Source organism: Oncorhynchus keta, chromosome 1 (genome assembly GCF_023373465.1).
Source record: "Oncorhynchus keta strain PuntledgeMale-10-30-2019 chromosome 1, Oket_V2, whole genome shotgun sequence".
Lineage (NCBI taxonomy): Eukaryota > Metazoa > Chordata > Actinopteri > Salmoniformes > Salmonidae > Oncorhynchus > Oncorhynchus keta.
In genome coordinates this window covers 64688655-64709194 of record NC_068421.1, presented here as the reverse complement: position 1 = coordinate 64709194, position 20540 = coordinate 64688655, and the positions used below count along the sequence as shown (strand labels likewise).

The window sequence follows — 20540 nt, the reverse complement described above, 5'->3', positions numbered from 1 at the left end:
GTTCCTTCATGTGACATAGGTCTAGTCTTTGTTCTTCGATGAGATTCTTCCAGGCCTACTGATCCCATGCTTGTGGATTATGAAATGAGGTTGTGTTATTTTATAGTATGTCACTATGTGAACATTTATGTTGGATTAGACTTATGTTTCAGGGTGCTGTACTGTTGGTCTGTCACATGGGGATACCTGGGTTGGATCTTTATTCAGTGTATTTTTGACAATACCATTTTAACACTGTAATAATACCCATGTAAGTACAGTGTAATTACAGATTATGTGCACATTTCGGACTGTAATAAACTCACACCACTGATTATATTGTTTTGTGTAAATCATATGCACAACATCTTTAAATGTGTAATTACACAAACAGTTAGACTACTGTTGTAGGTACACAAGCTAAAGGCCTCGATAGATATAATACAATATATATTAATATATATTTTTTCCCAACTCCTTGAGGTGATCATTTTTTTTTATTGCTCAGAAAAGGTCTGCATCATTGAGGATAGATGTCATCATAAATAGGGAATGTAACCATCTGTATCAACAGCCTGCACCCTGTGAGTCCACAATCTGGCTTCCAGTTTATGAACATCGGCGCAGTTATGTTAAAATTAATGTCAATCAAACATATGAGCCAATCCGCGTAGCGTAGGGGTGGGCGCTCCAATTGCCAATGAACCTGTTTGATTGACATTGTAAGTCTGTAGCGCAGCGCATGCTGTGCCCATCGCAGCAAGTGTTATAAAAGGCTGCTATTATATGCAAGCGAAATATCTAAGTAGATAAATGATTGAGAAATCAAAACACCATTCGAGGAAGTAGCTATACCACATACCTACATTTACTCCGACCGTCACCACCCCGAAAGGAAGAATTTGTGCAAGTTTAATTAAGAACGTGACTAATTCGTAAACTAGAGGATTTGACCGAGGGAAAACGACTGCATTTGTTGTGACCTTGTGAAGGTTTAATCAAAATGTACGACCTGCTCAATACGGTAGGTAATGTTTATTAACATAAGTGTGATGCATGTGCATGTTCTTTATGCTGCGCAGGAGGCTCGTTACATCATGTAAACTGTACGGGTCCAGTGAGTGCTATAACCTACTGTATCTGCATTGTGGAGGAGAAACTACGCCTAGCGAATTAGGCAAAAACGTATATGCAGGTAAACCCTTGTATTTACTAAAGTGAGTATCTTGGCTCAGTTTTTTATTCTTCAATATTCACTGTAACATATAAGCTACTACTGTATACAAGGATACCACTACTCAGTCTGGTTTCATATACTAGACGTAACAAAGTAAACGAAAATCTGGGACGAAAAAAATAGTATGATATGATGTTTGGTATGGTTATATAAGACAGATGGTTACTTAAGGCAAAAATGAAAGTAGGGTGGATGGTTGGGGTGGATGGGCGGGCGTCGTTTGCAAATTCGTAACATGTAATATGAATTGTACACTGAACAAAAATATAAACGCAGCATATAAAGTGCTGGTACCAGGTTTCATGTGCTGAAACAAAAGATCCCAGAAATTTTCCATATGCATATTTCTCTAATATTTTGTTCACAAATTTGTTTATATCCCTGTTAGTGAGCATTTTATCCTTTGTCAATATAATCCATCCACCTGACAGGTGTGGCATATCAAGAAGCTGATTAAACAGCATGATCATTACACAGGTGCACCTTGTGTTGGGGACAATAAAAGGCCACTATAAAATATGCAGTTTTGTAACCCAACATAATGCCACCGATGTATCAAGTTTTGAGGGAGCGTGCAATTGGCATGCTGACTGCAGGAATGTCCACCAGAGCTGTTGCCAGAGAATTGAATGTTGGAAGAGTATTTCTGTCTGTAATAAAGCCCTTTTGTGGGGAAAAACTCATTCTGATTAGCTGGGCTTGGCTCCCAAGTGGGTGGGTCTATGCCTTCCCAGGCCCACCGATGGCTGCACCCCTGTCCAGTCATGTGAAATCCATAGATTAGGGCCTAATTTATTTATTTCAATTGACTAATTTCCTTATATGAACTGTAACTCAACAAAATCTTAGAAATTGTTGCATGTTGCATTTATATTTTGTTCAGTTTAATTTGTAACATATCATAGGAAATGCGGGATGGACATCCACAAATGAATTCATACCATACGAAATGTAACAACTAAATGGACTGTCGCATTTACATACAAAATAATACAAAGTCCTCTGAGACTAGGCTGCACTACTACGAATTACACTAGTTTAATTCAAAGCTCCAGCAACACTTATGTTGCATATGAGTGCTGTCACCCATCGTGAAAGGGCGGTTAGCATTGGTTACATTGCAGGTTACATTGTTGCATGTGAACATATCACCATAAGCTCTTTAGATAGCTTTGCTTATGTGCCCTGAGCTGTGTCTCCGAGGCTAATACTGGAGTGCATGCCTATACAGACTTTCCCTCATCCCCACGATGCCAAGTCCATCCATGCTGACTCTCTAAAAACACCATTCACAGTGCTGTGTAAAGCTGCTGATGCCTAACATCAAAGAGACTGAGTAATGAGGGAGAATATGAGGGGAACAAAATAATAGAATTTGTCAGCAGCACCCATATGTAAAATGTATGCACACATGACTAAGTCGCTTTGGATAAAAGCTTCTGCTAAACGGCATATATTATCAGGCTGTGTTCAAGTAGGCTAAGGTTATCAAAGGATTGATTGGAAACTACTTAGTCATCTAATGTCATCCATTTTGTGTATGGTTTGCGTTTGGCCACTTTCTTGACTATCACTAGTACTTTTATACTAGTACAGTTGAGACTTGAGTACACATACCTCCTCTATTGAATGGACTTCATGCCTCAAACTCACACTGAGCATCCATTTTACACTCAGCTCACTTTAGCCGATTGCTACCAGAAGAAAATAGTTGCCATGGAATACCCAACCCAAGCACTCAGCCGAATACCAATGATCCTCTAAAAAGTTTGCTATAACTTTTTTGCCCTTGTAAGAAATGTATTTCTCCAGAAGAACCTTCTGTTTGACACTAGCTGACCTAAGCTATTTTCTTCTAGGGAGAGGGGTCCTCCATGTCCTTGCCAGCTTAGCTGGGTCCTATAGGGTTACTGAGGCTAAGATATCACTTACAGGCCAGAGCACAAATCAAAAGGCAGTGGATAGAATTATACCAATGAAACAAAATCTGGTAATACAGGTTGTTTAGTAGCCTAGTTGGCCACAACATGATATGGCATCTTTTTAAACCTGAGAAACTGACCCTTATTTGGAAAATCTGTCAGCAACTAAAGCAGGTACCAATGTGTAAGATAGTGGACCCTAGGTGGTCTTATCAGGGAGTGCGAAGAATCACGAGTCAGATGAAATCAGGTACAAAATGCAGATATATTTACAGGCGCTATAAGGACACAAGGCGAGACGCAGATGGTTTGAGTCTTGATATTTATTGAACAATCCAAAAGGGGTAGGCAAGAGAATGGTCGTGGACAGGCAAAAGGTCAAAACCAGGTCAGAGTCCAGGAGGTACAGAGCGGCAGGCAGGCTCGAGGTCAGGGCAGGCAGAATGGTCATACAGGCGGGTACAGTCCAGAAAACAGGCAAGGGTCAAAAACAGGAGTACGGGAAAAACTATGGTTGACTTGAAAAATACACAAGACGAATTGGCACAGAGAGACAGGAAACACAGGGATAATAAGCAACACCTGGAGGGGGTGGAGACAATCACAAGACAGGTGAAACAAATCACAGCGGTGGAAGTCGGCGATGAAGGCTGGATCCAGGATGTCTCTAGTGGGAACCCAGCACCTCTCCCCCAGGCAGTAACCCTCCCAGTCAACCAGGTACTGGAAACCCCTGCCCCATGGTTGAACACCCAGGAGATGTTACAACCTGTATGCCGGATGGCCATCAATGACACGGGGGGGCTGGGGACAGAAGACAATGGACTGTGAGACAAGGGCTTAATCCTAGACATATGAAATGTAGGGTGAATGCGGAGGGTCCGGGGTAACAAGAGACGGACAGCAGTGGAACTATGGACTCTAGAGATGGGAAACGGACCAATGAAATGAGGGGTTCTGGGTAGAGTGGAGGTTGATACTCCATGCAACACTCAAAAGGGGAGAGTCCTGTGTGCCACCAGAAACGTTGTCAGAGGAATGCTAGGGTACGGCGGGAACCGGAATGACAGGTCAGCCTGGAGGAATGAGCCCATTTCAGGACCAGACTGAGTTAGGGACAAACAGCTGGTTAGCCAGGCCCACTTCAGGTCCAGGCTGGGAACGTTGTGCCTTGCAAACAAGGGTCTCAATACACCAACCCACTGAGGCTGCAAGGCATGAGGTAGGGAGAATGGTTTTGGAGACTGAGGGTTTGGCAAAGGAACTGTATAGGCGGGAGAGGGTGTCAGGCTTCACATTCTTGGACCCTGGGCGGTAGGAAATGGTGAAGTTCAATCTTGTAAACAGGAGAGCCCACCGGGCCTGCCTGGAGTTAAGCCGCTTTGCTGTATGGAGATATTCAATATTTTCATGGTTGGTCCAGACCAGGAATGGCTGTTCTGCTCCTTCCATCCAGTGCCTCCACTCTTCCAACGCCATCTCACCGCCAGGAGTTCTCGGTTACCTACATCGTAGTTCCTCTCTGCAGGATTGAGACGATGGGACAGGAATGAAGCTTTTGGTCCTAGGCAGATTGCTGGGACAGGATGGCCCCCACTCCAACATCAGAAGCATCAACCTCTACCACAAATTTATGGGACGGATCCGGATGGATGAGGATGGGAGCTGTTGTGAACTGATGCTTCAGGTCCACAAAGGCTTTGTCGACAGCTGGAGGCCATGTGAACGGTACCGTGGGAGAGGTGAGTGCAGAGAGGGGGGCCGCCAGGGTGCTGTAACCCAGAATGAAACGGTAGTAGAAGTTAGAAAAACCCAGGAAATGTTGCAACTGCACCCTTGACGAAGGTTGAGGCCAATCCACCACTGCTTTCACCTTTCCTGGATCCATCTGGACAATTTCCTCAGCGATGACATATCCCAGAAAGGAGTTTGTAGAGTGGTGGATCTCACTTCTCGGCTTTCATGAACAATTGGTTCTCCAGGAAGCGCTGAAGGACCTGTCTGACATGAAGAACATGTTCTTGGGCAGACCGGGAAAAAAACAGGGTGTTGTCAAGGTAGACAAACACAAAACAGTTTAACAATCCCGGAGCACATCGTTTACCTGAGCCTGGAAGACAGAGTGGGCATTGGGGAGTCCAAACGGCATGACCTGGTACTCATAATGTCCACTGGCTGTGTTGAATACTGTCTTCCACTCATCTCCTTCGCATATCCAAACCAGGTGGTATGCATTCTGAAGGTCCAGCTTGGAAAAAATGGTGGCACCCTGGAGAAATTTGAAAACTGAGGAGAAGAGTGGTAGGGGGTAACAATTCTTAACCGTAATGTAATTTAGACCCCGGTAGTCAATGCACGGACACAGGGTCTTGTCCTTCCTCTCCACAAAGAAAAATCCTGCGCCTGTAGGGGATGCAGACAGACGGTAGCTAGAGAGTCCTCTATGTATTCCTCCATGGCCTTGGTCTCCAGCCAGGATAGAGAATATAGCCTACCATGAAGTGGTGTGGTGCCTGGGAGGAGATCAATGGCACTATCATAAGGACGGTGCGGGGGAAGAGAAATAGCCTGTGCCTTGCTGAAGACCTCCAGGAAGTTGTGGTACTCTGTGGAGACGGCAGAGAAATCCAAGACTTGACTTAAGCCCTGAGGAGGCCGTCTCGAGGAATGCTGCGCTGCTTTGAGGCAATGGGAATGGCAGAACGGATTCCAACCCAGGATTGAACTTGTGGTCCAGTCAATAATGGGGTTGTGTTTTTTGAGTTAAGAAAATCTCTAAACAGGAACATGGGGAGACTCAATGAGGAGAAGCTCGCTGTGATTTCCTGAAACCCGCAGATTAACAGGAACAGTAATGTAGGTAACTCTACCAATGGAGCGGCCGTCCAGTGCTCTAGTGTCCATGGGAACAGAGAGGAGTTGAGTTGGGATACCTAATTCAGAAACTAGGGTAGCGCCCATAAAACTCTCATGCACCCCAGAGTCAATAAACACCCGGAGAGATTTAGACTGGTCTCCCCACAGCGGTATCACAAAAAAAGGAGTGCGGTTGATGGGATGTAGAGGATTCCCAGCCTGGTTCACCAGTGTACTTGTACCTACTACATAAATAGGTATCTTAACTGTGCAGGTGGCTATATAATGTCCCACAGCCCCACAGTACAGACAACTGTTGGAACGTAACCTATGTGAACATTCCCTAGGCGATAACCTAGCTCTGCCCAGTTGCATAGGTTCCGGACTCACCCGTCGCCGATGACGCTCGAGGGAGCTCGGGTGGCTTCCGATCCTCTCAGAAAAACAGCCTTCAGGGACTTCCTTCGAAGGTGAGCGAGCCACTGGGGATGAACGAGTGTGACCTAGGCCAGACCTCCTCTCACTCCTGCGTTCCCTTAGACGTCCATCAATTCTAATGGTGAGTGGGATGAGGGAATTGAGGTTCACAGGTAATCTTTTACCACCTCAGATAATCCATGAAAAAAGGTATAGAAAAGAGACTCCGGATTCCAGGCACTCTCGGCGGAAAATGTGCGAAAGGGATTAGCTTAGTCTGCCACACTACAGGAGTCTTGACGTAATTCAAGAAGTTTTTGGGCCGCCTCTCTCCCGGATACCGGAGATTCGAACACCTTCCTCACCTCTGTCATGAAATCCTTCAGATGACGACAAATGTCGGATTGTTGCTCCCAGACTGGCGTAGCCCAGAATAGCGCCCTTCCTGACATTAACATAATAAAAGATTCTATCTTCGATCAGTCCAAAAGAAACGAAGATGGCTGTAGCTCAAAAATAAGAGAGCACTGAGAAAGAAAACCCTGGCAGGTACCATGATCCCCAGAATATCGCTCCGGAGGTAGTAAGCAGGGTTCTCGGGGAGCCGGGGTCGGCTGTACAAACTCACCACTAATAGGGAAAAAGTTACTGGGTGGTTGTGTGTTCTCAGAGGTGGTAGGCTGCCTATGAGCTTACTCCCTGATTTCCTCCATCATAGCCTTAAACCCTTGGTCATGGCATTCCATCAGGGAACGAAGCCATTCCAAAAGGTCCTGTTGTAACTCTTCATGCCTCCCAATGGTGGCTCCCTGCAAGGAGACAGCGTGGCGGAGCTGGTCCAAGTCTGTTGGGTCTGTCATGGCCAGTTTGTACTATAAGCGCACAAGGCGAGACCCAGATGCAGACACAGGAGGCAGATGGTTTGAGTCTTGATATTTATTAAACAATCCAAAAGGGGTAGGCAAGAGAATGGTCGTGGACAGGCAAAAGGTCAAAACCAGGTCAGTGTCCAGTAGGTACAGAGTGGCAGGCAGGCTCGAGGTCAGGGCAGGCAGGATGGTCAGGCAGGCGGGTACGGAGTCCAGAAAACAAGCAAGGGTCAAAAACCGGGAGGACTAGCAAGAGAATCGAAACAGGAGTACGGGAAAAACGCTGGTTGACTTGAAAAATATTTAAGACGAACTGGCACAGAGAGACAAGGTAACACAGGGATATACACACCAGGGATACAAAGCAACACCTGGAGGGGGTGGAGACAATCACAAGACAGGTGAAACAGATCAGGGTGTGACAGGCGCAGAAGATGAGCGGGATCCATGGATATTTACATGACATTGGCGAACACCGACATATAAACGTAGACCTTTCAAATAACATATAATAAATAACCTACATGGCCAATCAAATCAAATGAACCTTTTCCTAATGCAAAAACAAATCATGAAATAAAATAGGGCCAATTATTCTGTGTGCTGAAAAAAGCACCGGTGGTAGTATGTAATACAATCTCATCTTCAAGCAGTGCAGGTCAATATCCTTCCCTGATACCTCTGCAAATAATGGATGTCCATTTTTCATTTCATGTATTAAACATGTTTTGATATTAGCCTTATGAAATGTATAAATATTCATGTTTTCCATTAGTGCCCTAAGGAGTGTACAGTATTAGGGTGGCCTGTTGAGATCTATATGGCCCAATTACTAAAATCTGAAATCCATTAATGAGGTTATTTAAGTCATGTTAAATGCTATCATATTACTTCCTTGTCAATATTGACTTAGACAGAGAACTTGAATGTTTTATATTCGGGCATTATTGCTGTACACTGCTTGTACCTCAGCCATGTTATGGGAACAAACATAAAGACAACAACATAATCTTGTTGTGGAAAAGGCTCTTTTCACTGTTTCCTTAGAAACGTCATTCTCTGGTTTCTCCTCTGTTCCAATAGCCTTGGGTTCTATCCACCAGACGGACTATGGAATGGAGATGCGCCCTCTGGCTCAGAGAGATTTTGTTTTTTTGTCCTGCGGACCTTTCCTCCTCTGCTGGGTGGAATTGGGGTTTGTTGCTGAGGTGGTGGGGAGTACATTAAAAATGTGTTCTAGTGAGATTGGCTCAATGTCAAATTGACCCTCTCAGTACCAAGCCTTTCTTTTTGACCACTGTAATAAATGAAGAGCCATCCGTTATCGCTCTCTCACTGCTCTGGATGCAATAATATCTGATGTTCATGCCTTTACCCTCACAACAAATAAATATATATTTTTGAGGATAACCTTATACTTACGCTCTCGGTGGATTCGTGACCTTCCCCCAGTCAAGTTATATTGTTCGTCTCCTTGCCTTTATTATGATATAGACCTAGGTTGCACGGCAACCAACACGGACTCTTTTGGAAGCTAATGATTTGTGAGTTCAGTTATACACTCCTACTGTTCTAATGCAACAAAATGTGGCAGGTTTCCGCATTGCTACGGAAATATTATATTTTTTTTGTTTTGGTTGATTCTTCTTTCAAGCTATCAAGCATAGATTTTCTCAACTTCTCTCAACCTCAGCCCACAAACATAATACTTTCATCTGAAAGAACCTAGCCAGTGCATAGATAACAGACATTGCTCTTAAAATCGATGTCGCTTTTCAAGCAATACATTTTTTATCCAGTATATTGAGTATAAATTGATGTTTCATGCAGGTATTCTTAGTTTCCACTTTCATTTTATCCAAGCTTTGATCATTTTTATGTCATTCCTGAACCAAAAGAATGTGTGCTAACTTGGCAGTATGTGAATTAAACCTCCAGTTATTCTGAGGGATGATATCCATGCCTTGGAGGGTATGATGGTTCTCCTGCAGAAGGTTACATCCTTGGATTGTTTTTGTTCTTCAAAGTCATTGGAGAGAGCCAGTAGATCCGGCAACTAGCCGAGAAGAAGAAGCAATCATCTGGTTATCTGCTATCTGGAGAAAGAGAGACACACACATAGTAAAAAAATGATCAAGAATTCTGTAACAATGCAAAGTATGAGGAGGACAATGTGTCAGCTTTCTGCTTAAGACTCTTCATTGGCTCTGACCTTGGTTATAATAAGACATGAAGGACTGAAATGCAATACCGTAGCTAGATGTTGACCTTGAATGATAGTTTTCTCGTTTTCTGAGTTTATGTGTCAGTAAAACTGTTAGTTTTATTGAATTATCGTCTTACCATCTGTTATTGTCTAAAATGTTTATGCCTTAGTATTCTAAAGACACAAAGTACTTTATTTGGTGATAAAAAACATTATTGTTCTTTTCCTTTATATCTTTTTCAATTAGTCATTTTCCAACCCTCATTAAAATCACTGTTTGTCATTGAGTGGGTGTGTGTGTGTCATCATTATTCATTCAAGATCTTGGCATATCGCCATCTCCGTTTACATAAGACAATGAAGCAATCATATTCTACCTTCTAGTAAATGTCCACGAGGCTCGTTGTTGTCACTGTATACTGTATAACCTTTGGACTAAAACATTTCAGATTTGTTGTGTTATTTTAGAAGTCATGATGGAACCGGCTGTAAGAGGAGACATTTGGGACAGACACGCTGAGCGTCTGCCGATGCAGTGTGGTATTCATCACTCCTGCCAGCCGTTACTCAGTAGGACCTGTCTTTATCATGAGATAGATGACAAGCATTAGGACATGACTAAATATATGACTCTGAAGCTTTTTCATTCTCTTCAACCCAGTGGTTATTCCCCACAATACCTCTACAGATTAATATAGTGATGGCAATCATGACTTTGAATAGGGAACATACAGTGCTTTCAGAAAGTGGACAGACCCCTTTACTTTTCCCCCCTCATCATTCTACACACAATACCCCATCATGACAAAGCAACAGGTTTTTAGATTTTTTTTTGCAAATGTATAAAATAAACTGAAATATCACATTTACATAAGTATTCAGACCCTTTATTCAGTACTTTGTTGAAGCACCTTTGGCAGCGATTACAGCCTCGAGTCTTCTTGGGTATGATGCTACAAGCTTGGCACACCTGTATTTGGGGAGTTTCTCACATTCTTCTGTGCAGATCCTCTCAAGCTCTGTCAGGTTGGATGGGGAGCGTCGCTGCACAGCTATTTTCAGGTCTCCAGAGATGTTTGATCGGGTTCTGTCTGGGCCACTCAAGGACATTCAGAGACTTGTCCGGAAGCCACTCCTGCTTTGTCTTGGCTGTGTGCTTAGGGTCATTGTCCTGTTGGAAGGTGAACCTTTACCCAAGTCTGAGGTCCTGAGCTCTCTGGAGCAGGTTTTCATCAAGGGTCTCTCTGTACTTTGCTCCGTTCATCTTTCTCTCGATCTTGACTAGTCTCCCAGTCCCTGACGCTGAAAAACATCCCCACAGCATGATGCTGCCACCACCATGCTTCACCATAGGGATGGTGCCAGGTTTCCTCCAGACATGACGCTTGGCATTCAGGTCGAAGAGGTCAATCTTGGTTTCATCAGACCAGATAATCTTGTTTTTCATGGTCTGAGTCCTTTAGGTGCCTTTTTGCAAACTCCAAGCAGGCTGTCATGTGCCTTTTACTGAGGAGTGGCTTTCGTCTGGCCACTCTACCATAAAGGCCTGATTGGTGGAGTGCTGCAGAGATGGTTGTCCTTCTGGAAGGTTCTCCCATATCCGCAGAGAAACTCTGGAGCTCTGTCAGAGTGACCATCAGGTTCTTGGTCACCTCCCTGGACAAGGCCCTTCTCCCCCGATTGCTCAATTGGCCGGGCGGCCAACCATATGAAGAGTCTTGGTGGTTCCAAACTTCTTCCAATAAGAATAATGGAGGCCACTGTGTTCTTGGGGACCTTCAATGCTGCACACATCTTTTGGTACCCTTCCCCAGATCTGTGCCTCGAGACAATCCTGTCTCCGAGCTCTACGGACAATTCCTTCAATCTCATGGCTTGGTTTTTGCTCTGACATTTACTGTCAACTGTGGGACCTTATATAGCAGGAGTGTGCCTTTCCAAATCATGTTTTACGACAGGTGGACTCCAATCAAGTTGTAGGAAGTATGATCAATGGAAACAGGATGCACCTGAGCTTAATTTCGAGTCTCATAGCAAAGGGTCTGAATACTTACGTAAATAAGTTAGTTCTGTTTTACATTTTTAATACATTTTCAAGCATTCTGAAAACCTGTTTTCAATTAGTCATCGGGTATCAATTTTAGAATAAGGCTGCAACGTAAGAATAAGGCTGCAACGTAACAAAATGTGAAAAAAGTAAATGCTTCTGAATACTTCCGAATGCACTGTATAGACAGAGTGGAGGAATCTGATATGTGCTGAGGCTGAGCACTACGGCCTGGTACTGCTGCTGTCTGTGAGATGTCACCTTCCAGCTGGGATCTGCAAGGGAAGGAGGATATGGCTCTGAGACAGGGCTGGTTTGGATTGGGCCCGGGAACTGGGAGTGGACTGCCTTAAATAAAGCCAATCAGATGAAAGTAGGTCCTCTGTTATCTAGGTCACTATGGCCTAAATTCATTCATCCCATGGAATAGCTTGACTGTGATTTTCCCATTATGTTTCATCACAGAGTGATGGGCAAAGGTAGTTTTATATCCAGTATACGCTCAATATGACCAAAGACATAACGCCTTATGTGAGCATTAGCCACCCCTGCTGTTGCACCATCTTCTCTCGGATTATGAAAAGATTTGTTCAGAACAGAGAACTGTGTGTGGGTTTTAACCTGTAGCAGGCTATTCCAGCACCATCTCAGAGTGTCACCTTTGGTCTGCCCACAGCACTCAGCATCAGTTCTGGTTTTCACATCTCTCTTGTCTTTTGACTAAGGTTTAAGGAATTGCAGAGAGAGTTCTCATGATGCTTTAATGAAAAATGTCATATCTTGTGACAACACAGACAAACTAACTTCAGATTTATATTCTGTTTGTCATTGCTTTCATCTCAAGGTGATAGTATTGTAGAGGGGGGAGTGATGATGGATGATGGATGACAGTTCAGCAACACTGATAAATGATTCAGTAAGTCAAGGTTCCTCATACTCTCCCTTCAAGATGAACAGAAGCTTTCTGGAAGAGGAATTGCACTCAGTCTAAATATAGTCTGCCCTGCCTTGATGGAGCTTCATCTTGTCATTAAAAAACTGTCCCTCAGCCTGGCTGCTCCCTGTTCCTGTCCCTTACACAAGCACCACCTGCTGGTAGAGCAGTGAATTACAGAAAGGCACAGTGCCTTGGCCTCAGGGAAAATATATAATATCATCCACAAGTAATCATGCACAGTAGACAAACAGGGCAAGGTCCTTTACTTGATGTATATGTCTTTATTAAGCTTTATAGTCCAATGTCTTGTGACACATTTACTGTAGGCACATTTCTTAGACAAAAACATTTGTGGAAGCCCCTTCCAGACTTCCACCACAAATGTTTGGTGAGGAGACAATATAATTTTTGGGTTTGAACAAACTGTTTTATATTAAGCAAACTGTAGAAAGTTCATGAAATGTTATGGCAATGAAATGGTTTGATCAACCTTAGATCTGTGGCGGCAGGGTAACCTAGTGTTTAGAGCATTGGACTAGTAACTGAAAGGTTGCAAGTTCAAATCCCTGAGCTGACAAGGTACAAATCTGTTGTTCTGCCCCTGAACAGGCAGTTAACCCACTAGGCTGTCATTGAAAATAAGAATTTGTTCTTAACTGACTTGCCTAGTTAAATGAAGGTAAAATTAAAACCCCACCTGAAACCCCACCTCTTTAAGGAATACCTAGGATAGGATAAGTAAGCCTTCTCACCCCCCTTTTAAGATTTAGATGCACTATTGTAAAGTGACTGTTCCACTGGATGTCATAAGGTGAATGCACCAATTTGTAAGTCGCTCTGGATAAGAGTGTCTGCTAAATGACTTAAATGTAAATGTAAAATGTTAAAAAACTTATTTCAGTGATCTTTAAGCCAACTTAACATGTATCTTTTGACATATTTTCCTTGTAATAGAGATTCACCATGTTCTCACCTTAAGAGTAACGATGTCAAATAGCCTATTGCCTGACATAGAAGTGCCCCCATTTTTCTGGCTACGGTACCTCCTTAGACTATTGGCGAGACCCAATTACCACTGTGTGTAGTCAGGCCAGCAAATTACTTCCCTTCACACTTTAGAAGGGCTCTGCACAAGTTGCCAGTGCGCTGGCCGCCTCTTCTGGTCACCATAGCAACAACGTATTGATCAGCTCAGCCGCCTCTTCTGGTCACCATAGCAACAACGTATTGATCAACACAGAATAACGTGTTATTTAGTCATATTGTATGTGGGGATGTATTCTAACTTTGAGTAAAAATCATTTTGTCCCTTATTTACAGTAATATAGTTGTTTACTCTAGTCTAGTGAGACAGGATTTACAAGCTGACACAAGCCCAGCTGTACTGCTCTGTTGACTTTTTTTTGGGGGGGGGTGTTGGAGATGGTGAGGAAGAGAGGAAGGAGAGGAGCCCTAGACTCACTGAGCTGGCAGCTTAATTCCTCTGTACTTTTTCTTGCTCATATCTGTCACCGGGTCGTATAATTAGCTGCAGATATCTGCACAGGTTTCCATGGTGCTGCATCATCTGTGCGAGAGAGGGAGTGAGAAAGAGAGCAGCCAACCCACACACTGCCAATCCCAGCGCAGCGACAGAGAGAGAGAGATCTACTTACACTCCTCCCGCAGTGCTCTTCAACACCTTGTTATCATTACCCTTTTTTATATGTCATCACACAGTTTCCTCCCAGTATCCACACTAGCTCAGTGAGCTACACAGCAACAGGATCTCCTCATCTGACTCATGTGGGCGATATACCCTCTGACGTGCAGTTAACGGATGATGGTGATATCTGTAAATACCTCAACAGAGGAAAAAGACCACAAGGAGATTGTGTACTCAGACTTACACTGTGCGGTATGGACTGAGAACATATACCCTGTTGTAGTGGGAGCTGCTGTTCTATGGTCGTGAGGAGAGTGTGTAATGCTTGTTGTACTTGTGGGCTCACTGAGTCCATATGGGTGTGTCATGCTGGGGTTCCCGAGCCGGTGCCTTGACTGGCTTTGACTGGGGAGGTCATGAATATGCAAAGCCCATCTCCACTCTCTGCTCCTCCAGAACATCGCTGCAGCTCTCCAGCTTGTCCACCCACTGACGAGCTTTAGCTTGTAACAGAGCGTGGGTGTCTGCACTCTCAACAGTTACTCAGTTACCCCTACAGGCCACCGTTGCCGACGAGAGCAGCAAGCCCAGAGCGGCCCCTGCTGCTGGGAGAGCAAGGGGAGACTGATGCAGGATGGGAAACGGCTGTGTTTGTATGTATGTGTGTGTGTGTGTGTGAGTGTGTGAGTGAGAGAGAGAGAGAGGTATTCTGTATTCAGCACCAGTTCCCTATTCCGCTGTGCTCTGCTTTGGGCACAGGGCTTGTGGTGCGCTGCTGCAAAGGGTAACCAGAGCTACACTCATCTCCCACAGCATGAGCCTGTCTTTCTCTCCCAGGCCAAGATAAGGAAACCGCAGAATGTATGGTTCTGAAACATGACATATCCCCAAATTTGTCATATTACCCACACTATTTTTTTCTTCTTTTTTTCATCTTTATTTAACCAGGTTGGCCAGTTGAGAACAAGTTGTCATTTGCATCTGCGACCTGGCCAAGATAAAGCAAAGCAGTGCGACACAAACAACAACCCCAGAGTTACACATAGAATAATCAAATGTACAGTCAATAACACAACGGGAAAAAGTCTATATACAGTGTGTGCAAATGAGGTAGGATTGGTGAGGTAAGGCAATAGATAGGCCGTAGTGGTGAAGTAAATACAATTTAGCAATTAAACACTGGAGTGATAGATGTGCAGAAGATGAATGTGCAAGTAGAGATACTGGGGTGCAAAGGAGCAAAAAATAAATAACAATATGGGGATGTGTCACGAGGAATGACGCTGGAGAGACGAAGCAGGTACTGGAGTAAACATTTAATAAATACCTGAAATAACACTAGACAGGAACAGCGTCAAGAACTAAAACTAAAGACAAAAACAATCAATGCAGCAGCAAGGAACAGAGCTGGGGAACTGACAAATATAGGGGAGGAAATAAACAGGAGATAAGTGAGTCCAATAACGCTGATGCGAGTGACGAGGGAGGGCAGGTGTGAGTGATGGATGGCAGGAGCGTGTGATGCAGGGTAACCTGGCGCCCTCAAGCGCCAGGGGAAGGGAAGAGCTGCAGCAGACGTGACAGTACCCCTCCCTCTTGGGACGCCACTCGGCGAACCGGCCAAGGTATGGGCGCAGGGCAAGCCGGTTGAAGCATGAAAGCCCGATGAACCGGCAGGAGTGTGAGAGCCTGGCGAGCCGGCTCAGGCATGGGAGCCTGACGATCCGGCTTAGGCAAGACACCTATCGATCCCGCTGAAGAAGGGGAGCCCGATGATCCAGTGGCATGTGACGTGGGACTGCATCCAGTTTGCTGAGTAGAATGTTGGAGGCTATTTTGTAAATGACATCACCGAAGTCAAGGATCGGTAGGATGGTCAGTTTTACGAGGGTATGTTTGGCAGCATGAGTGAAGGATGCTTTGTTGCGAAATAGGAAGCCGATTCTAGATCTAATTTTGGATTGGAGATGCTTAATGTGAGTCTGGAAGGAGAGTTTACAGTCTAACCAGACGCCTAGGTATTTGTAGTTGTCCACATATTCTAAGTCAGAACTGTCCAGAGCAGTGACGCTGGATGGGCGGGCAGGTGTGGGCAGCGATCAGTTGAAGAGCATGCATTTAGTTTTACTTGCATTTAAGGAGAGTTGTATGGCACTGAAGCTCGCCTGGAGGTTAGTTAACACAGTGTCCAAAGAAGGGCCAGAAGTATACAGAATGGTGTCGTCTGCGTAGAGGTGGATCAGAGAATCACCAGCCGCAAGAGCAACATTATTGATGTACACAGAGAAAAAAGAGAATTGAACCCTGTTGCACCCCCATAGAGACTGCCAGAGGTCCCGGACAACAGGCCCTCTGATTTGACACACTGAACTCTGTCTGAGAAGTAGTTAGTGAATCAGGCAGGGCAGTCATTTGAGAAACCAAGGCTGTTGAGTCTGCTGATAAGAATGTGGTGATTGACAGAGTCAAAAGCCTTGGCCAGGTCAATGAACCTAAAAGAGTTCCTCAGCTGTCCCCATAGGAGAACCCTTTGAAGAACCCTTTTTGGTTCCAGGTAGAACCCTATTGGGTTCCATGTAGAACCCTTCCCCATTGAACCCAAAATACATGGAACCCAAAATAGTTCTACCTGAAACCCAAAAGGATTCTACCTGAACCAAAAAGGGTTCTCCTATGGCGATAGCAGAAGAACCCTTTTAGAACCTTTTTTTCTATGAGTCCACATCTCTTTCAAGATTGAATTGTGCTGTGAATAAGGAGCTGAATATGACAATCCACACTATATGTGACTTTTGGAGATTTGGGGATTGATCTACCCATAGCCTGGCAGTGATTGTCTCATGTAACCCATTTGTCGATTCTGTCCTGTATTGTAGATGTATATCATGCTTAAGTGGGTTACGTAGCAAGGTAAAGCATCCCTCCATCTTCCAATTTTCAGCTCCTTAATACAGCACTCCAGAGCCTGGCCCGCTGTGGGAGGAGATCTGTGGGAGGACATGTGAGTGGAATACACACTGATGGCGGAGTCCCCCCCAATTGCTCTCTCTTTCTCTCTCTCTCTCTCTCTCTCTCTCTCTCTCTCTCTCTCTCTCTCTCTCTCTCTCTCTCTCTCTCTCTCTCTCTCTCTCTCTCTCTCTCTATCTTCATTCCTTGTTATTGGTGTGCAGATTGAGTAGGGTGGCCTCCATCACAATGTTGCTGAAACAACAGGAGTGGTGTAAATTCTTTATCGGAGGCTCAATACTCACAGATCACTCAAATATTCACACTAGAGCAGGATGTACATAGATAACGGCAAGCGTCGGATGCCCTGCAATGTCTTTCAATAGGAATCGTTTGAGGGAATAGGATATCATATTTTATTTGTGAGCAGCTTTTCTGCATTCATTAATATTGGGAAAAGTTAATAAAACATCCCACTGGGCACACACTAGTTGAATCAATGTTACATTGAACCAAAGTGGAATAGACATTGAATTGACGTCTGTGCTGCTTCCATCAATATAATACGTTACCTGTAATTGTGCATCTACAGTTGAAGTCAGAGGTTTACATACACCTCAGCCAAATAAGTTTAAACTCAGTTTTTCACAATTCCTGACATTTAATCCTAGTAAAAATTCCCTGTCTTAGGTCAGTTAGGATCACCACTTTATTTTAAGAATGTGAAATGTCAAAAATAATCGTAGAGAGATTTATTTATTTCAGCTTTTATTTATTTCATTACATTCCCAGTGGGTCAGAAGTTTACATACACTCATTTAGTATTTGGTAGCATTGCCTTTAAATTGTTTAACTTGGGTTAAATGTTTTAGGTAGCCTTCTACAAGCTTTCAACAATAAATTGGGGGAATTTTGGCCCATTCCTCTGTACAGAGCTGGTGTACATGAGTCAGGTGTCCTTGCTCGCACATGCATTTTCAGTTCTGCCAACACATTTTCTATAGGATTGAAGTCAGGGCTTTGAAGTCAGGGCCACTTCAATACCTTGACTTTGTTGTCCTTAAGCCATTTTGCCACAACTTTGGAAATATGCTTGGGGTCATTGTCCATTTGGAAGACCCATTTGCGACCAAGCTTTAACTTCTTGACTGATGTCTTGAGAGGTTGCTTCAATATATCCACATAATTTTCCATCCTCATGTTGCCATCTATTTTGTGAAGTGCACCAGTCCCTCCTGCAGCAAAGAACCCCCACAACATGATGCTGACACCCCCATGCTTCACGGTTGGGATGGTGTTCTTTGGCTTGCAAGCCTCCCCCTTTTTCCTCCAAACATAACAATGGTCATTATGGCCAAACCGTTCTATTTTTGTTTCATCAGACCAGAGGACATTTCTCCAAAAAGTACAATCTTTGTCCCCATGTGCAGTTGCAAACCGTAGTCTGGCTTTTTTTATGCCGGTTTTGGAGCAGTGGCTTCTTCCTTGCTGAGCGGCCTTTCGGGTTATGTCGATATAGGACTCGTTTTACTGTGGATATAGATACTTTTGTACCTGTTTCCTCCAGCATCTTCACAAGGTTCTTTGTTGTTCTGGGATTGATTTGCACTTTTCGCACCAAAGTACGTTCATCTCTAGGAAACAGAACGCGTCTCCTTCCTGAGCGGTATGGTCCCATGGTGTTTATACTTGCATACTATTGTTTGTACAGATGAACGTGGTACCTTCAGGTGTTTGGAAATTGCTCCCAAGGATGAACCAGACTTGTGGAGGTCTATAATTTTTTTTCTGAGGTCTTGGCTGATTTATTTTTATTTTCCCATGATGTCAAGCAAAGAGGAACTGAGTTTGAAGGTAGGCCTTGAAATACATCCACAGGTACACCTATCAAGTTTCTAAAGACATGATATCATTCTCTGGAATTTTCAAAGCTTTTTAAAGGCACAGTCAACTTAGTGTATGTAAACTTCTGACCCACTGGAATTGTGATACAGTGATTTAAAAGTTAAATAATCTGTCTATAAACAATTGTTGGAAAAATGACTTGTGTCTTGCACAAAGTAGATGTCCTAACTGACTAGCCAAAACTATAGTTTGTTAACAAGAAATTTGTGGAGTGGTGGAAAAATGAGTTTTAATGACTCCAACCTAAGTGTATGTAAACTTCCGACTTCAACTGTACATGACAATGTAATGAGATTGTACAGCCTTGAATCTGACTACTAAATGCTCATTTTACTTGATGTCGAGTGATTACATTCCGTCTCTGTGTTTTTCTAAATTGTTGTGTTATCTATTTTAAATACCCTTTCCAAGAACTCATCAAGCATCAGTCACAGGCTGAACTATTGTCAAGCAAACCAGCAACAGATAATGCAGGAAGGTGTGTGTGTGTGTGTGTGTGTGTGTGTGTGTGTGTGTGTGTGTGTGTGTGTGTGTGTGTGTGTGTGTGTGTGTGTGTGTGTGTGTGTGTGTGCGTGCGTGTGTGTGTTCATAGCATGCTTTAGGGTTTCCTGATGCCATTAGTGCTGCTGTGCTAACACATCCCATCATAGCCCATGACCTTTAAACCCTTGCCAGTGTCATGGTCGTAAGGTGTTGGGGGGCCATAGTGCTGGTGGGGGAAGACTCAGCACTGGGGTTGAATCATAGCTTAGGTCCTATATGGACACTTTAGCCAACTGCACCAGAAGGGCATCCCAAACTGAGTATAATTATCAGTGAGCAGCTCACTGTAAAGACATGTCATTGTCTCCTGGGAACTGTTTGCTCCGCTGTCGGTGCACTAGCAATACGATTCCTATTTGTGTGAATAATACAAAAGGAATTTGCTTGTTTATTTTTCCTCCCATTAAACCTCCTGACTGGGAGGTTTGACCAGCAGAGCCAATGTATTCATTTTGCTCGTATGAATGTTCCCACGACAAAATGGCTGGTGCTTCAGTTGTGAGTCAGGGCAGCCGGCTGTAGGTAGCAGTGCTGGCTCTTCACGAGGCAGGGTTAATCATGGCATGTGGCTGGGAAGGAGTAGGATTTTACTGTATTAACTTCATTCTCAATTGAGGATTCTATTCCAGGAGTAAGAGTCACAGCAGAATTTTTATTATAAACACTTGATTTTCTTGCACCTTGGTCCTGGAATAACCTTTAGTTTGCTTTGTGAAGACAGTTTTATTCTGTCAGAGATTTGAAAATTGAGAGTGGAAGATATGCTGCAGTATGTGTAACAGCTAGATTCCAAGATGATACAAGCTGGATTTCAATCATTTCACATTTTATGATGATGTTGTGTAATCATACAACCAGCAGGAGAAGGCTAATTTGCATTTTGCTACCGAGACACATCAATTCTCAAAACCTTGCTTGCCGAGGAGCCAAATCCTTGAATTCCGTACGGTACAGACACTGGCAGTGTAATGACAAATTCTCCTCCCAGGAATACCCAGGAAAGAAAGAGCATTAATGTAATTGATACTCTC

General features: G+C 43.8%; 1 protein-coding gene across 1 annotated transcript in view; it reads left to right on the top strand.

Moving 5' to 3' along the window:
* Positions 1–715: 715 nt before the first annotated feature.
* The window catches only part of lrrc7 (leucine rich repeat containing 7), a 170348-nt gene continuing 150523 nt past the window's right edge, over positions 716–20540 (top strand). The window contains exon 1 of the mRNA XM_035781639.1: positions 716–1003. The gene's annotated coding sequence lies outside the window, so the exon portion shown is untranslated. The remainder of the gene's footprint in view (positions 1004–20540) is intronic.